The sequence below is a fragment of the Euprymna scolopes genome, chromosome 3, assembly GCF_053919585.1.
Source record: "Euprymna scolopes isolate OS-2025 chromosome 3, ASM5391958v1, whole genome shotgun sequence".
NCBI classification, from domain to species: Eukaryota; Metazoa; Mollusca; class Cephalopoda; order Sepiida; family Sepiolidae; genus Euprymna; species Euprymna scolopes.
Window position 1 is genome coordinate 24,541,721 of NC_136484.1, and position 15,815 is coordinate 24,557,535.

Sequence of the window (15,815 nt, forward strand, 5' to 3'; positions counted from 1 at the left end):
TTGCACTGTTAGTTTTATTAATCATTTTATATAATGGTCTGCATTAAAGTTTAAAATGCAAAAGTCAAGTATCCTGGTTCAGTTGTGCTGTAAACAGAAACATTCATTTTGAATGCGCCCCTCTCTTATCAAAAACTTACTGTTGATTTTATACGTTGGGGCCTTCTATTTGTATGGTGATAAAAAATTCAAATGTACTTGTGATTAAGGCTGAATTAGGTGTCACTTTGATCAAAAATGGCCTTCTTTCTTTTCTTTCTTTCATCGAATTGTTCCGATCTTCGATATTTATCGAAGATATTTCTATAACTTTGATTGGAAAGGGAGACTATTCAGCTGTTTTTCAAATATTATCTAAATAAACCAAATCTTTTTACCAAGGAAGCTAACTTATATAACTTTCTATTTTTTATCCTTAGACAGTTTTTGCACAAGTTATGAATTCTTAAATTTAACTTGATATACTATTCCCTAATTATTCAAAGTCTGTAATAGTATTTTATAATATTATAAAATTATAAATATTAATAATATTATATTATAATATTATAAATATTATAATATTTATAATATTCAAGGTCTGTAATAGTATTTTATAATATTATAATATTATAAATATTAATAATATTATAATATTATAATATTATAAATATTATGATATAATATTATAATATTTTAATATTTATAATATTCAAAGTTCGTAATAGTATTTTATAATATATTCTACAAGCGTGTGGGTGGAGGCGCCTGGCTTTTCCCGTTCGTACAATACACTTAAGTATGCTATGTTAATTTGTCCAGATTTCGTATATATTATTATTACATTGAAAAATGCGAACATGAAAAGTAATATGTTAAGATTAAATAAAAGGACAAGTTGTTAAAACCGGAAAAAGAAAAAGCACCCACTTATTTACATATGTGGATAATATTACACATACATAGCAAGACTCGGTTAGTCTGAATGGGTGTTAACCAGAAGCCACCGAAGGCCGAGCCGAGAGCAGATATGTTCTCCAGCCAAGACTCTCTTACCTGACAACCATTATGTAAATATACTGTGAATATACTTTTCCTAATACACTTCTTATTGGTCTACCTTTGTTTGTTGAGTCTTCATTTGTATTGCCTTATACGTTATTTGGTTCAACCTGCAAACATAACAGTTGTCGACGAAGATGAACGTCAAACATAACACTTGTCTTTTTCTTTTTCAGTTTTAACAACTAGCCTTTTTACTTTTCTAAGTTTAATTTTAACCATATTACATTCAATACTCGCATTTTTCTATGTAATCCATGATTTTTCCAGGCTTTGCTTTAAAATAATATTTTTGTGTTCAATATCATACACATTGTCAATAATCTATAAAAAAATTATTACCAACTTCTTTAATTGACTAAATAAACAATTTTAAAAAGTAAATAGACAGAAAGAAGGGACAGAAAAGAGAGGCCAAATTAACGGGCGACGTCATAAGCGAAAGATTGTCAGCACTAGCACGGCAAATAACATTACTTTTGTTAACTCTCTATATATAACCCAAAGATGGCATGCGAGTGACATTCCCGCTATGATTTATGAAGATGTCGACGACGGAAAAGTTGATATGGTAAACCACAGCCAATCAGAAGAAATTGTCTCTAAAAAGTCAATATTGAAAAAGTTGCTATGGTAACTAACAGCCAATCAGAAGAAACTGTCTCGCACGTGCCTAACTAATTCTGAAGACTTTTGAGCACCAGTAATTTTATTATAACTTTTTTTACATTAAAAATCGGCCTTGTTCCTAATTTGTTCGGTGGGGGAGCAAATAAATACCCTTTTCTTGGCCTTTTGGCCAAGATCAAAGTCTAGTATCTGTTCCGGCAGATACTGCAAGCAAGGATCATATGTCGGGGAAACCCCACATATAAGACCTTGGTCAATGTAGGGGCAACCCTTCATACCAAAGTTTCACTATCCAGCTCCCCTACTCCCCAGGGAGTTGGTCCCCATTTCCCCTTCACTCCTCACATTAAAAATCGGCCTTGTGCCTAATTTGCTCGGTGGGGGAGCAAATAAATACCCTTTTCTTGGCCTTTTGGCCAAGATCAAAGTGTAGTATCTGTTCTTACTACATGCTGTACTTATTGTGATAAAAAGTGGGGAATCACTTTTCTGTATTAATTTAATGTAAAATGATCCCCACTTCACAACCAGTCAGTCTCAAAGCCATTCAAGTATTTCTCCATATCATTCAAGTTGTCTTTGAAGGATTCCAGTTATTTTTAAGCATTCAAGTCATTCTTAAGGTCATTTAATTCATCCTTAAGTACATTAAAGTCATTCTAAGTCATTTACTTTTTATTTATTTAAGTCATTTCAGCCCATTTTTCGGTCATTTTAGTTTATCTTTAAGAATTTCATGTCAATCCTACATTCACGCATTCATTCATTACACGAGAGCATGCGACTAATGGCTATCGGCCTTGTTTTGTGAAAGTTTGGCAAGCAGAAACCATAAATTGAAGTTCAGACGAGCACTTGCCATGAAAATAGCGATAGAGCAGAGACAGGCTCGCGACGTCTCTTCTGTGGGAAAGAGGTTGCAAAGAAGAAAAAGGGCATCATCCACTAGGTTTTGAATTTTATCAAGGCAGGGTAAGTCGTGCCGAGCAGTCCCTAACCAGATGTGGCAACAGTACTCCGTTGTAGGGCGCACCTTTAGACTGATAGAAGAGTGAGATACTTACTGGTGCGGTAAAGTGATCCGACCATCTTTCCACATACACACACATAGCTAATTAATAAAACTCACTATCTGTCTGTGTTTGTCTGTCTCCAAATTTTCAAACTCTATTTCTTCATAAAATAAACAGTCGTAGAGCGGTGCTAGGGGCCTCAAACGATTGGATTTTTATGGACTGGTCTTTTATCAGTTTTTAACCGATTAAAATAGTTTTTAAAAGGTGAACAGAGGGTCAAAATTGAAAAAAATCGTTATACATTTTGTACATTCATCTTAGTTTATTTTTAGTCCGTTCATATATGCATGTCACGTTGGTAAAGTAGTAACGTCACCAGCTTTGAATGCTACAGTTTTGCTTTCGGTTTCGATTCTAGCTAATGGTACGCAAATAAATTTTATTTTTACTTTTGAAATCACGACTCTATAATAATATATGCGAAATCTGGACAAATTAAAATATCATATTTCAACGTATTTTACGACCGGGTAAATATTTGGCGCCTCCGCTAGTATATATATATATATATATATATATATATATATATATATATATAAAGCTGAATGTGTGTGTGTGTGTGTGTGTGGTCACGAATAGTCTCCTATATGGTTGACTATTTTGAAAAATGATCACATATAACGATAGAAGATGTATCGAGACACAGGAATGAGTATGTTTCATCTGGAAGAACGGTGGTTCATTAAAATTGTGGGGTCTGCGTTCGGGCCTGTTTCACAAAGTATGGAAATAAAAAATTTAAAAATTAAAAAAAAAATGTTTACAAGTGTTTTTGATATAGATGTACATAATAATACTTTGGTAAGTATGCTTTAACTTAAATAGGGATGGTATAATAAAATTGTGGGGTCTGCGTTCGCGCCTGGCCTCCATAGAATGGAAATAGGTACACACTTTAATAAAGACTTTTCATATCTATCTGTGTAAGTATACTTTGATAATTATGTTTCAGTTTGAAGAAATATGGTATAATAAAATTATGGGGTGTTCGTTCGCACCTGACCTCCATAGAATGGAAATATGTCACAAAGTTTAACAAGGTTCTTTAATATAGATCCACAGAATATTGTGATAAGTGTTTCAGTGTGAACAGGTATTGTATAATAAATTATGGGGCTTATCTATTTTATTTTTACTTTCATCGTATTTTGCTTTGGTTTTGATAGCCTCAAATTCAACCCAAAGTTACAACCCTTCCTTTTCATAGCCTATCATACTTTCATAAATCAGAATCCATTTTCTGTAGGCTGTTTTTGAACCCAGTCAACGATGGGTACTTTTGCTAGTATATATATATATATATATATATATATATATATATATATATATAATATATATATATATATATATATATATATATATATATATATATATATATATATATATTCATTCGAAGCTATCTCTTTACAACCCTTCCTTTTCATAACCTATCATACTTTCATAAATCAGAGTCCAATTTCTTTTTTTTTAACCCGGTCAACGAGGGGTACTTTTGCTAGTATATATATATATACATATATATATATATAGAAAGAGAGAGAGAAAGAGAGAGAGAGAAAGAGAGAGAGAGAGAGAGAGAGAGAGAGACTTGTATGTAATATACTGAGTTCGTGTTATCCAGTAAATTTTAATATTTTCATATACCAATAAGTTTTAAGCCAAAAAGACTTAAAAAGTAAGTTACAAAATTATCATATTTCATAATTGAGCATGAGCATGGAAACAATTGTAATGTGTATATATATATATATATATATATATATATATATATATATATATAGAGAGAGAGAGAGAGAGAGAGAGAGAGAGAGAGAGAGAGAGGGAGAGAGAGAGATTGATTGAATGATTGATTGATAAGTGTGTGCATAAAATTGCCGGTCATTGCAGAACATGTTCACGTCATAGCAGTTGCCTATTCGCAGGACTGAAACCGATTCATGCAATTTGCATTTGCATGGCTATTTTTAGAGTTCACATTTAGAAACTGATAAATCAAATTATACATTCTTCTCTATAATCCGAATATTATCACTCCAAGAATTGTATTTCGCAGCTATGATCAATAATCAGTTATTTTATTTCTTTATGATTTTCTTTCGTTTTCTAAATCAATAAAAGCCGCATTCTTCACTGGCACGAACTGGCTACATTACGTTGGCCCTTGTCTTTTTTATATAGTGCACAAGTATAAAAACAAACATAAAATAAAAGATACAAATGCAAAGTGCCTTTATCACCACTATCTCTGCTGATAGTTTCTTTCTCACCTTTGGACCCGCCCATCTTCATCCCTGGGTGCCGCCATTTGTTCCCTTATTTTATTTTGATTTATTTATTGCTTATTAATCTTTACAAAAAGGTGGTTCGGTTGGTGGGTACACAAAAAAAAATTCCGTTGGCAGAGAAAAAAGATAAGAACAATTTGATGGGTAACCGCCATATTGACTGAAATCAGTCCCCCGGTGCAGGAGAATTCCGGGTATAGTAGGTCAAGAACCAATCAGCGGTTGAAAAGGGCAGGTCATTCTACGTACAGAAATTTAATATGTCAAATTGATGATGAAATAAGTTTTATTCTCCATCTGTAATCCTTTTGCTAAAGATTAGCGTTACTGTTAGGATTGGTGTTAGCGAGTTGTTGCTCTTCTTTATTTTTTCTTTATTTCCTTTTTTGTTTTTCTTCTTCAATACTTGTTTGGTATTTGTTTTCTTCTTTAATACTTCTTTAGTGTGTGTTTATCTTCTTCGATGCTTCTTTGATATTTTTTCTTCCATGGTTCTTTAGGATGTTGGTTTTCCTCCTCGATGCTCCTTTATCATTTGTTTTTTTTTTCTCTCAATGCTTCTTTAGTATGTATTTTTCTTCAGTGCTTCTTTAGTATATGTCTTTCTTCTTCAATACTTAGTATGTGTTTTTTCTTCAATGCCACTTTAGTACGTGCATCGTCTTCTGCAATGCTTTTTGGTATTTGATTTTTCCTTCAATGCTTCTTTAGTATTTGTTTTTTCTTCCATGCTTCTTTGGTATGTGTTTTTCTTCTTTAATGTTTCTTTAGTATGTGTTTTTCTTCTTTAATATTTCTTTGGTATTTGTTTTTTCGTCTTTGGTATTTTTCTCGTCCATGTTCCTTTAGTGTGTGTTTTTTCTTCTTCAATGCTTCTTTAGGTTGTGTTTTTCTTCTTCAATGCTTCTTTAGTACGTGATTTTTATTCTTCTGTGCTTTTTAGTACGTGTTTTGTTTTCTTCAATGTTTATTTGTTTTTTTGTTTTTTTTTTGCTTCAGTGTTTCTTTGATATTTGTTTTTTTTTCTTTGGTTAAGATTATTATTACTGGTAAGATTGTTCTTAGCGAGTTGTCATTCTTTTTCTTTATTCTCATATTTTCTCTTTTTTCTTCGACGTTTCTTGTTAATCAATGTTTTTTTGTTTTATTTTTACTTATGAGTCACTATGCAGTAGAGCCAAAAGACACCCGAGAGGTCCGTAGTTTTAGTCAGTCAACGTTTATTTCTTCTTCTTTTGTGTCTTCCTCTTCTTCATTTTTATTTCTCCTCCCCCATCCTTTTTTCTCCATATTTACTATCTTCTTTTTTTATTTCTTTTCTTCTTTAGTTTTTCTTCTTTTTCTTCTTATACCGACTCACAATTTGCTTCGGTTTCAATACTTTGTCATCATCGTATTTTTCCAACGTTACTTTTTTTATCTCTTCTTCTTCTTCTTCTTCTTCTTCTTCTTCTCCTTCTTCTTCTTCTTTATTATTATTATTATTATTATTATTATTATTATTGTAAAGAGAAGATGTTATGTCGCAGTTATTTTATTTTATTTTTTTTGTAAACGCTTACGAATCTCGTGTCACATAAAACATTTTTTAAGCAATTATTGTTAAAGATTATAGGCATTTTGTGTCGTCTAAGTCTCTTGTAGATCCACTCGATTCAGCGAATAAGCTCCTTAAATCCAGGTAGCTTTGATGCTTTACATAATTATTACCTCGCGGGACGTTCCAAAAGTAAATCCTCCTATATTTTTCAACTCAAAATGTTAAAGAGCTTCAAAGACAGAAGTGGTTCCATTAAAACGAGCGACGTATTATGTTACAGAATCTATTTTTCGTACATAGTCACCACAATTTTCAATGTACTTTTGCCAATAATGAACAATTGGGTATTGACGTCTTAAGCGTGTTTTATCGTACGATGGTATGTTTCATAAGTAAAACCTTTATTACTTAAGTAAAAAAATGAAGAGATACGAAGACGGGAGTGGCACCATTAAAACGAGTCATATTTATTTTTCTACATAGTCACCAACATTTTCAATGCACTTTTACCAGGAATCCAATCATTAATTTCTGCTTCTGATGCACGTCCATGACAGAGGTTGTTTTCTTAGAAATTCGCGCTTTCAATATCTGCAACAGAGAGATGAAACATTTTAGATCATGAATGAATGAAAAATTATTAGGTAGGTCCAAATTGAATGACCGATCCTCAAAATGCAAAAACATTTTCATTTCTCCCCTAAATTATAATTCACCAAAATTCAAGAAATCAACGCATCTTAATGAAAGCTTCAGTAATTAATAATTAACACACAATTCAATGAGACTACTGTTATTTTAAAAATGCTAATAAAAAAAGTAATACACTGCTGATCAAAAATTTAAAACCACTTAAAAATCTTTTTAAAAATTCTTTTTACGGATAGATTTTAAACTCTTCCGACTTAAGGTTACCAATACTACAATCTAAAAGGTTATGGAAACAAAAAGCTACATTGCAAAGATTTATTTTTAAAATTCACATCTTTATTAAATTAGGCTTTTTACACATGATCAAAATTATAAGACCAAAGACAAAAATTCTATTAAATTGTACAAAAAGTGTATGAAAAGTTATGAAAACATTCAACAATCAAACTTAATAATGAGTTCTACCTCCACTGCTTTTGATTACTTCAAAACTTCTTTGGGTCATGCTAGAAATAAGGGTTTCCATTAAAGTGTGGGAGATCCTGTTCCAGTTTCTGAACATGGCTTCACCAATTTATCCTTAAAAAAGGGCTTCTTTTTAAACATTTTTAAATGGTCTTAAATTTTGGATCAGCAGTGTATTTTGTGTAAACAACAAAACGTCTTTACTAAATGTATATTTTAAATATTAAACGAGCGTTTTTATTTTTGTTTCTCTTTTATGAAAATAAAGTATCATGTTAACAATTAAAATATATTTCTTGGATACTATAGAAAAAAAAGCCACTAAAGTTCATCTTAATGAAATCTGTATAAGTGATGTAAATTAATTTCTAGAACTAACGATATTGAATTAAGCATTGTTTGTTCAGCAGTTTTATCAAGAAAATAATAAAATTGCAAAAAACATTTTATACGATTTTAACGATAACAGTTTCTGGGATAATTTTACGTGTGATATTATATTATTTCTTTATACGCATGAACGTGTAAACATCAGTGTAAGAAATGTACTTATAATTTTTAAAATAAAAATTGCTACAAATAATAATTTACAAAATGGAATCATTTCTACTAACGATTAATTTAAATAATTGGGCAAAGCTGCGAAGAAATCAAATTTAAGTTTGTAACTTCCATTGATGAAAAATCATTTTATTACATTTGAATTCTATTTAATCAGTCAATATAAAATTGGTCTAAAAATACATCGATTAATGTAATTATTAAAATTGACGGAGTACGTCAATTTTAATAATTACATTAATCGATGTATGCAGTTCGTATTAAAAATAAAAGTTTCGAACATTTTAAAAACATTATATTTGCAAATAAAACGAATTAAACACAAAAACACTGATGTACGGTTTTTAAGAAAATAATATTAACAATCGTAAGCACAATTAATTATTATAGATTTGCTTATACATTACGTGAAATTAATAATGGAGTATAGTTATTTAGGAAGTTATACCGAATTAAAAAAACGAATTATCTCCCTTGTTTTACTCTAAACAATTCGTTCATGGCAAATAAAATCGAATTATTTGAAAATAAAACGAATTTAATAGAAAACTTTTGGTAGCACCAGTTTTTAAATAATATAGGGATGCCGATCTTATCAATAAAATAATATTCACAATCGTAAGGATAATTAATTATTGTAGATTAATTATGCATATATGCAAACAATATGGCCTATACGTTGGTCATGTATGGTTTGTATATGTATTTACTGGTAACACCTGATTTTTTAGGCTTTTTAAAGCTGTAGCTTCTAAGTAAAAATTCGGTGAACAGACGTCATCAATAATTTTAGTTTTACTGACTAAAACACTTATACCAAGTTAAATAAAAAAAAATCTAGGTAAAAATATTCATAATATTCAAAAATATTCTAATTAATTATGAAAAAAATATAAAAAAAATTATGAAAAAATCTCAAAAAAAATTAATTGAACGAAATTATTGCAGTGTTCTGTACTTTTTGGAAAGTCAACGGGCATTTTGTATTCATATCTGACTGCAGTTTTTTTAAACGTAACTTGCTTTTTATAATCATACATTTTTTGTAAAAGAAATACATTTTTATTCGGCATCTTAACACTTTAATTTACTAATTACCGTTGAAATAGTTTCAAGAAATTGATAATTATTTGTGCTGAGATTTTTTATTCGATTTATTCAAACTTCAAATTTCAATATTTTTTTCATCGCATTTATATTTTTCATTGTAATCTTTTTAACACACAAATATATATTTTTCACTTTAGAAATTAACTTAAGGTTTTTATCTTTCAAACACAATCAAAATTATAACGTAGACTAAAAATAATTATGATAAGCCTCTTTTAAGAACCAAACGTGTTTTTACAAACTATTTTGCACGTACCTAGGAACCAATCAAATTTTTCAACCAAGAAAATTATATTATTGTGATGCTTTTGCTTTCAAAAATTTTTCCAATGCAAGTAAATAAATATTTTTCATTTTCATAATATTGCGTTGTAATTTGGTATTTTATACGTATTTTATTTAAAAATTAAAACAACGTTACTATAACGGAAAACACAAGTCTTACTTGCATATCATGTGCCCTAAGTATATTCTTCCGGCATTTCAAAATAACACCGCAGACGGGCAACACGCGGATTCTTTACTAACTATTTTTCTTACATTTAACATCATCGCGAGGAAAAAATAGAAAAAAATGTGTAAAATTCTGAGCATGGAGTCTATCGCCGAAATAGTAATCTTAAACAAATAAATACTCGTTTATTTTACATAATATTGCGTTGTAATTTGGCTTATGAACATATTTTATATGTATTTTATTTTAAAATTCAAACAACGCTTCTATCACAGAAAACACAACTCTGACTACTTGTTTTATTAATTTTTTTATTGTTTTATTTCTTGTTTTATTATAAATTTCGTATACGTAATCGTCTCGCTTCCATGGAACGTTCCCGGTTTTAGAGGAAATAAATAGCGAGATGCAATAAAATGATGAGACAATAACCAACGAAGGTCCGTCGTGGGGCAATTGAAAAAAAAAAAAAAAAAAAGGAATGACGATATTATATATGCCCGAGGACATTACCTTCAAGCAATCTGCGAACACGCTAAACGAACTTCTAATGTTTCATCTTTTAACTGAGCCAATCCTAAATACTACCCATTTTTCTTGCGGTTTAGCGTTGTTGCATTTATTTCGTATTTTTATACATTGTTTTATATTTATTTTATGGCGTTCTCTTCCAAATGTAAGTATGTAACCCGGAGGTCAAAGGCAGGCTGCAAGTCCAATATTACGTAGTGACGAAACAATCCTTTAAAACTGTCAAAGTAAAAGTACAATTAATGAAATGGTGGGGTATTTCACCCTTGTCTCATGCACCCGTTTTTATTTAACACTAGCATTTCAGCCCGACGTTGCCCGGGTGTTTGGAGGTGTACGTTGAGCAAAAATAAAAAATGCGGTCAATCTTTTAAACTTTGGCCCCTATTATGACCCCTTAACATTTATTGTTTTTGGCTCAAATCAAGTTATTAAGTTAGATCCATGTCCAAGAAACCTATATCTAAAATTTTAAGTGTTTAGACCCAAAATTGTCGGAGGAGTTTGGTAGAGTTCTCATTGGTCAAATCGTTGAACTTTGACCACTTAACAGTACAATTTCTGGCCGAAAATAGATTAAAAAGATCTTTCCAAATCTCAGTACTCTGTATATTAAGTTTTGAGTCTGTAGACTGAAAATTGACAGAGTTATTGCGTAGGAAAATATACGCAGACACACACACACACACGTTTACTTATATATATATATATATATATATATATATATATATATATATATATATATATATATATATATAAATAGATTTGAAGAAAAGAAAGAGTAAAACAATATACTTACGTATACAAGACGATTAATTCCTCAAACAAAACTAAGTTAAAGTTTTTGCATAAGTCGATTCTCCTCGGATTACATTCAGCAAACAAATTAACAGAACCATTTTCCATTGTCGCATACGCCATTTTATCACAACGCCAGAAATGGAAATTTGCCGAGTGGGTGATGTTATGGTTTTGGATTTTTTTAGATGAGGGCTGGTTATTCGTATTATTTGCAATCATCAACTACTAATCTCATCTTGAGTGTATTTTTCACGTTTCAGTCGGTGTAACCCCTGATATTTTTCAGGTGTACCTTGTCAAACTCGTGAATTGGCACAGAATTTCAAACCGAACCCTTTATTTACTTCAGGAGTATAGCATGCTCTCATTCCGTAAGTCATGACAGAATAGAGGTCCTAAGTAATTTACAATTGTATTTTGTTCTGTCGCCCACACTGAGAATTAAACCTTTCACCTTCAGGAGAATATCAATTTCCTAAGTAAAAGTGTGTGTCTGTATACATTTCCCTACACAATAACTCTGTCAATTTTCAGTCTGCAGACTCGAAATTTGATATACAGTGTACTGAGATTTGGAAAAATCTTTGTCATCCGTTTTCGGCTAGAAATTTGTCAATTAAAGAGTCAAAATTCAACGATTTGACCTTTGGGAACTCTACCAAACTCCTCCGACAATTTTGGGTCTAAACAATTGAAATTTTAGATATAAGTTCCTTGGACATGGATCTAACTTAATAACTTGATTTGAGCCCAAAACAATAAATGTTAAGGGGTCATAATAGGGGTCAAAGTTGTTTTTTTAAATTGACCTCTGCGGGCTCTACTAAATTACTCAGACAATTTCTGGTCTAGACATTTGAAATTTTACATAAAGGATATTCAGAGATAGGACAAGCATTTTAATAGGTTTGGGTCGAAAATTTAAGTTGCCAATACATAAATGTATGTATGTATGTATGTATGTATGTATGTATGTATGTATGTATGTATGTATGTTTGCATAACTGCCTAAAACTTTCGACAGATGGGGACGGATTTTCATAAGATCAGTATCGTTTTGAAGCTCGACCCTTCAGACGAAAAATACGAAAAATCGGCTAAAAACATTAATTTCTTCACCCTCAACTGGGCACTTTTCTACAGGGCGGGGTCGCTTTTTCCCCCGATATTTTCGAAAGTCATCCCCTTCTTTTCGATTGTGTAGCTTTAAGTTAATCCTACGTCACTTTAGATTTGGCGGTGGTCGTAACAGCAAAGACGTCACGTTTCTTTCCTTCTTCGCGTACGGGTTCGAGCCTGCCTTCCTACTACCACTTTCTTTTTTATTTTATTTTATTTTATTTTATTTTTATTTTTTTTTGCCCAACACACACCTATAAAAACCCAGGCAACGCCGGGCTTCTATGCTCATAATTTATCTATATATCTAGAAAAGTGAAAGCCTCTATTTGTGTGTCTGTATGTCTGTCTGTCTGTCTGTCTGTCTGTTTGTGTACATTTCCCTACGCAATAACTCTGTCAATATTTAGTCTACAGGCCCGAAATTTGATATACAGGGTATTAGAATCTGGGAAAATCTTTGTAAGTCATTTTTCGGCCAGAAATTTGGCTATTAAGGAGTCAAAATTCAACGATTATACCTTTGAGAACTCTACCAAACCCCTCCGACAATTTTGGGTCTAAACACTTGAATTTTTAGATATAGTTCCTTGGACATGGATCTAACTTAATAACTTGATTTGAGCCCAAAACAATAAATGTTAAGGGGTTATAATAGAGGTCAAAGTTTTTTAAAAAATTACCTCTGCGGCCTCTACCAAATTACTCTGACAATTTCTGGTCTAAACATTGTAAATTTTACATAAAAGGTATTCAGAGATAGGACAAGCTTTTAATCGGTTTGGATCGAACATTTGAGCTACCTGTTTATAAATGTATGAATGTATGTTGGCATGTCTGCCTAAAACTTTCGACAGAGGCGACGGATTTTCACAAGATCGGTATCGTTTTGAATTCGGCCCTTCAAACGACGAATACCGACAAATTGGCTAAAAACATTAATTACTTTATTCTCAACTCGGCCTTTTTCTACGGGGAGAGGTCGCTTTTTTCGCCGATGTTGTCGAAAGTCAAAGTTAAAAATAACTTTTCCTCTTCAGTCTCTACTAAATTACTCAGATAATTTCTGGTCTAAACATTTACATTTACATAAAGGATATTCAGAGATGGGGCAAGCTTTGTAATCGGTTTGGGTCGAAAATTTGAGCTACCAATATATAAATCTATGTATGTATGTTTGCATATTTTCATGTCTGTCTAAAACTTTCGACAGAGACGACGAGTTTTCACAAGATTGTTTTGACGCTCGACCCTTCAGACGACAAATACCGAAAATTGGCTAAAAACATTAATTTCTTCACCTTCAACTGGGCACTTTTCTACAGGGAGAGGTCACTTTTTTCGCCTATATTTATATATATCCCCAGTTTGGCGGTGGTCGTAACAGCAAGAACGTCACGTTTTCCCTCCGTTCTTTTCCTCCTTCGCGGTACGAGTTCGAGCCTGCCTTTCTACTACCACTTTTTTTTCTTTTTGTGCACAACATACACCTTCAAACACCCGGGCAACGCCGGGCTGAAATGCTAGTATATATATATATATATATATATATATATATATATATATATATATATATATATATATATATATATATAAAACCGGTAATTTCGTTTTCTTTCGTATTCCAACAATAGTTGATGTGGCTCGCACTAAATTATATAAAGCAAACTTCAATTTTTTAAATGACGAAACGGTTTTATTGCATTCATTGCAGTAACATAATGCTTCAAGCAAACTACAACTCCCTTTTATCTCAATTAGAAAAATATCGGAAGTTTCCGGCCAAAGTCATCTTTGGTGAGGTTTCAAGTGGAGGCCACATCATGCCACCTTACATCGTCGAAGTCGGCTTGAAATTCAACACCAATGTGTACCTGGGTGCACCGAAGAGTGTGTTGATCTCCTGGCGCAATCAGGTGGCCGCTGGCAGGCCCTTGGCGTGGCAGCAGGAATCGGCACCGACTCACAAGTCCAAAGAGACCCAGGCTTGGATTCAGAAGGATGGCTACGACTTTGTACCCGTCTCTCACTGGCCTTTTCCTCCACCGACCTGAACCCGCCATTACCCGCTGTGTATTCGCCGAGCTTCCGCCGGTGCTTGTGAAAAAGGCATGCTCCCAGTTCCGAATCCGTATCAATGCAGTGATTAAGGCTGAAGGTGGCTACATTCAATAGATGTAAGCTTTTCTACATAATTAAGTTATCTGAATTTTTTTTTTTTCAATAAAAGTTTTGAAATAAAGCTGTAGTGTTGTTTTCGTTAGGGCGACAAATTTATCGTTCCACCCTGTATTTAACTTGTAATTATTTATTAATATATTAGGTCGGTGCAAAAGTTTGGGCTGGTTTAAAATTTTATCTTGGAAATAAATTGTTCTTTAAAATCTTTATTCATAGTAATAATGAAATTTTGCTCTTGCTTCCATTTTTCACCGAATTTAGAAATGCCTCGCTTGTTAAATTCTTCAAGTTTTGCTATGAAATATGAATCTAACTTTCGTTCAATCTCTTCTCATGGGCATCTATATGGTTTTGTAATCCTCGAAATAAGTGATGATCCGAGCGAACAAATTTAAGAGAATATGTAATATTTCTATACCAAATTCTCTTTAGAGATTTGTAGTCAGTAGTGCTGTGTGATGATGAGCATTATCATGAAGGAAGATGACTCCCTTTCTGCTAACTAAAGAAAATCTTGGGGGTTAACATGGGTGAGATTATTGCAGAAAAATATGAATGATTTTTTTAATAATCTAAATGAAAAAGTTATAAATCAATCAAGGTGATATGTTTAATCAATAACAATACGCATCTAATAAATAACAATAGTTTAAAATGTCCCTTCTACAAACTGGCAAAAACTGATCTGAAAGATAACATTGAAAATGGCTGAATAACTGACCCTCCTGGATGTCCTTTTAAGAGTGAAAGTAAAATAAATTAAAATTCCCGTTTTACAAATCGGCAAAAACGTTTGCACCGGCCTGAAACTTATAAGTAGCAGGACCCGTATCCTGGTGTTGCCCGGTTGAATATAAAAGAATTATTTGATTAGAAAAATACCCGAATAGTTTTTTTTTTTTTTTTCAAAAATGAAATTTAAAAAAACTTTCTACAATAAAATGAAATACGGATAGAAAATGTAATGTTTTAGGCGCCCGCTTACAAACTTAAGATAAAACTTATTTTAGGGTTAGGTTTGCTTTTTATTGAGTACATTGTTTGGTAACGTTTTTATACTTAACAAAACACGAGTGATCAATTTATTTCTATTTAAATCCGAAGAAAAAGCATTTTTAAATTCCCTCTGTAATGTTGTGCCATTGTTGTTAGCTTTTTGCCCCCCCTTTCTCTCTCTCTCTCTCTCTCTCTCTCTCTCTCTCACTTTCTCTATCATTTTTATTGTTTTATTTCTTTTCTTTTTTTTTGTAAATTTCGTATACGTAATCGCCACGATTTCCATGAAACGTTCTCATTTTTTAAGGAAAAAAGACTCCTCATATGCAAATTAATGTCATATGTATATTAATAAGCCGTCTATATACGATAGT

At 31.9% G+C, this 15,815-nt stretch overlaps 1 pseudogene; it reads left to right on the forward strand.

Annotated features, from left to right (window-relative positions):
* Positions 1–2,066: 2,066 nt before the first annotated feature.
* LOC145264026 (U2 spliceosomal RNA) lies at positions 2,067–2,190 on the forward strand (annotated as a pseudogene).
* The last annotated feature ends 13,625 nt before the right edge of the window (positions 2,191–15,815 follow it).